Genomic DNA, 4,400 nt, shown 5'->3' with positions numbered 1-4,400 from the left:
ATTAACATGTCCTGGAGCTACACTTTTTTTTCTCTAGCTTTTCAAATAGGCACAATTTTTTAAAAGTAGCTCTCATGCTAGAATAGGTTGGAGACCCTTGGCATAGGCTCTCTTCATTCCATGCGCTCATTTCTTTAGCCGCCAATGGCTAACTGGGAATCAATGTGTACATATATGGCAGAGGCTGGTGCTCTGGCATTAGTGGAATTTTAACTTTTAGATTTTATCATTTTAATTCCGATTAGTATTGTTAACCACGTGACAATGATTTTGAGAAACTAAAATGTTATTCGATTTTGAGAAATTAAAACATTGAAATGAAACTCTTCCATGAAAAATGCACATATGAAAATCATAACTGGCACGCAGATCAGTAGAAATTGAAGGATAATTGTATGCTTCCCCAAACTTGAAACTCATGTTCAGCTTGGAATAGATTATTGTGAACAGCGCACACATTTCTTTATATCATAGGCAAAATTGCCAAAGGGGATGAGTGGGACATGTCCATGTAGAATAGTTTTTTGGTTTTTTTGGTCAGGGGCACCGATAGCATATGAACACATCATAAGCAATGGCAAAATGTGTAGAATTGTAGAATTTGCTTCAACAGTTGACTTTGGGCACATAAAAAGTGTCCAACTCCTCTCTCTTTCTAAATCTCAGGCAGAATGGGCTGTGCATTGGTGGTTTCTTGTTATCATTTGGTCATGTGACTGACTAGCTAGTTTGTTAGCTAAGCTAGCCATGTAGCTAGCCCAGTACTCCTCCAGTATGTTGTGACATATTTTTCAGGATTTTTTTTTGGACGAAAGCTGTAGAGATCGGTAAGAAATAGCAATTCTATAGCATATATCTTCTTTATATATTTATATATTATATATATATATATTAAGTAGTGGGCAAAATATTTAGTCAGCACCAACATTGTGCAAGTTCTCCTTAAAAGATGAGAGGCTTGTAATTTTCATCATAGGTAACTTAAACTATGACAGACAAAATGAGAAAAAATTCCTGAAAATCACATTGTAGGATTTTAATGAAATTTATTTGCAAATTATGGTGGAAAATAAGTATTTGGTCAATAACAAAAGTTTCTCAATACTTTTATATACCCTTTGTTGGCAATGACAGAGGTCAAATGTTTTCTGTAAGTCTTCACAAGGTTTTCACACACTGTTGCTGGTATTTTGGCCCATTCCTCCATGCAGATCTCCTCTAGAGCAGTGATGTTTTGGGGCTGTTGCTGGCAACACGGACTTTCAACTCCTCCAAGCAAAATTTTCTATGGGGTTGAGATTGGAGACTGGCTAGGCCACTCCAGGACCTTGAAATGCTTCTTAAAGCCACTCCTTCGTTGCCGGGCGGTGTGTTTGGGATCATTGTCATGCTGAAAGACCCAGCCACGTTTCATCTTCAATGCCCTTGCTGATGGAAGGAGGTTTTCACTCAAATCTCACGATACATGGCCCCATTCTTTCCTTTACACGGATACGTCGTCCTGGTCCTTTGCAGAAAAACAGCCCAAAGCACCACAGTAGGTATGGTGTTCTTTGGCTGCAACTCAGCATTCTTTGTCCTCCAAACACAACGAGTTGAGTTTTTACCAAAAAAGTTATATTTTGGTTTCTTCTGACCATATGACATCTCCCAATCTTCTTCTGGATCATCCAAATACTCTCTAGCAAACTTCAGACGGGCCTGGACATGTACTGGCTTAAGCAGGGGGACACGTTCTGGCTGCAGGATTTGATCCCTGGTGGCATAGTGTGTTACTTATGGTAGGCTTTGTTACTTTGGTCCCAGCTCTCTGCAGGTCATTCACTAGGTCCCCCCGTGTGGTTCTGGGATTTTTGCTCACCGTTCTTGTGATCATTTTGCACCCACGGGGTGAGATCTTGCGTGGAGCCCCAGATCGAGGGAGATTATCAGTGGTCTTGTATGTCTTCCATTTCCTAATAATTGCTCCCACAGTTGATTTCTTCAAACCAAGCTGCTTACCTATTGCAGATTCAGTCTTCCCAGCCTGGTGCAGGTCTAAATTTTGTTTCTGGTGTCCTTTGACAGCTCTTTGGTCTTGGCCATAGTGGAGTTTGGAGTGTGACTGTTTGAGGTTGTGGACAGGTCTTTTTACTGATAACAAGTTCAAACAGGTGCCATTAATACGGTAACGAGTGGAGGACAGAGGAGCCTCTTAAGAAGAAGTTACAGGTCGGTGAGAGCCAGAATCTTGCTTGTTTGTAGGTGACCAAATACTTATTTTCCACCATAATTTGCAAATAAATTCATAAAAAATCCTACAATGTGATTTTCAGGATTTTTTTTTCTCATTTTGTCTGTCATAGTTGAAGTGTACCTATGATGAAAATTACAGGCCTCATCTTTTTAAGTGGGAGAACTTGCACAATTGGTGGCTGACTAAATACTTTTTGCCCCACTGTGTATATATATATATATATAAAGAAGATATTTGGCTATAGAATTGCCATTTCTTACCGATCTCTACAGTTTCCGTCCAAAACCACAAGTCTGGTTCATGCGAAAAGTGCAAATCAATCCCAGAAAGCAAAGGACCTTGTGAAGATGCTGGAGGAAACGGGTACAAAGTATCTATATCCACAGTAAAACGAGTCCTACATCAACATAACTGAAAGGCCGCTCAGCAAGGAAGAAGCCACTGCTCCAAAACTGCCATAGAAAAGCCGACTACGGTTTGCAACTGCACATGGGGAAAGATTGTTCTTTGGAGAATTGTCCTCTGGTCTGATGAAACAAAAATAGAATGTTTTGCCTTAATGACTATTTTTATTTTTGAAGGAAAAAGGGGGATGCTTGCAAGCCGAAGAAACTCATCCCAACTGTGAAGCATGGGGGTGGCAGCATTATGTTGTGGGGGTGCTTTGCTGCAGGAGGGACTGGTGCACTTCACCAAATAGATGGCGTCATAAGTGAGGAAACGATGTGGATATATTGAAGCAACATCTCAAGACATCAGTCAGGAAGTTAAAGCTTGGTCGCAAATGGGTCTTCCAAATGGACAATGACCCTAAGCATACTTTCAAAGTTGTGGCAAAATGGCTTAAGGACAACAAAGTCGAGGTATTGGAGTGGCCATCACAAAGCCCTGACCTCAATAATATATAACATTTTGTGGGCAGAACTGAAAAAGCGTGTGCGAGCAAGGAGGCCAACAAACCCGACTCAGTTACACCAGCTCTGTCAGGAGGAATTGGCCAAAATTGACCCAATTTATTGTGGAAGGCTACCRGACACGTTTGACCCAAGTTAAGCAATTTAAAGGCAATGCTCCCAAATACTAATTGAGTGTATGTAAACTTCTGACCCACTAGGAATGTGATGAAAGAAATAAAAGCTGAAATAAATCATTCTCTCTACTATTATTCTGACATTTCTTATTCTTAAAATAAAGTGGTGATCCCAACTGACCTAAGACAGGGAATTTTTACTAGGATTAAATGTCAGGAATTGTGAAAATCTGAGTTTAAATGTATTTAGCTAAGGTGTATGTAAACTTCRGACTTCAACTGTACAATTATTGCATAAACTGTAGTCTTTCAAATTTGTGATTGACTTAGTGTTGTTTGTCTATTGCTGTTTTTGTGTAACATACTTTCAGATCACTGAAACCCCACCTGACGTGGTGYAAGTTGTCACCAGATCAGAATGCTTTCGAGGACCACCTTCATGCACGGACTGAGAAGGATGTGGTGATTTTTGAGGATGTAAAAAATAATTGTCAGCAAAAAAAAATTCTGGCCCTCACCAAGAGATATGTAAGAAATGTATTTGTAATATGAGATATAATTGCATTTAGTCCTGTTGTCAATAAATGTGAGACTGAACATCGACAAGGCGCAGGAGAAACAGAAGGAGAGCTACCTGGGGAGAATCAAGAAGGGGACCAAGTACTTCGACATCCGGGCAAATTACTTGGCTTGGAAGAAGGTCGAAAGGAAGGTGAGACTTGGGGAAACCTTGCTGCTTTTTCGCTCCTAGCTGGAGTCGCCATCCGTTAAGGTGAATATAAAACATCTCAGATAATAACTATTTTCGTTTGCACACAAAATAACCTGAAGATAATTTTAGTTTCCCTATCACTGATATTGTTCTCTTTGTCTTCCTAGGGTTACCTCGGTGGAAGCTAACAATCTTCTCCAGTTGGAGCAGTTGGGACGGTCGACCACTGAAAGCCCTGATGCCCTACACTTCAGTGAAGCCCATTAGACAACATATGTTAAGCTTTGGTTGACATTTGAGAAAGCAAGAAATTGTAGTTATGCTGAATGTACCTCTTCAAATGACTTTAGGACCACCGACTGTCCGAGCCCCCCAGGAGGCATCCACCAGAGCCAGTGAGTTCAGATCAYTCTGGTTCTCTG

The sequence above is a fragment of the Salvelinus sp. IW2-2015 genome, linkage group LG25, assembly GCF_002910315.2.
Source record: "Salvelinus sp. IW2-2015 linkage group LG25, ASM291031v2, whole genome shotgun sequence".
NCBI classification, from domain to species: Eukaryota; Metazoa; Chordata; class Actinopteri; order Salmoniformes; family Salmonidae; genus Salvelinus; species Salvelinus sp. IW2-2015.
This window is presented reverse-complemented; position numbering follows the sequence as displayed.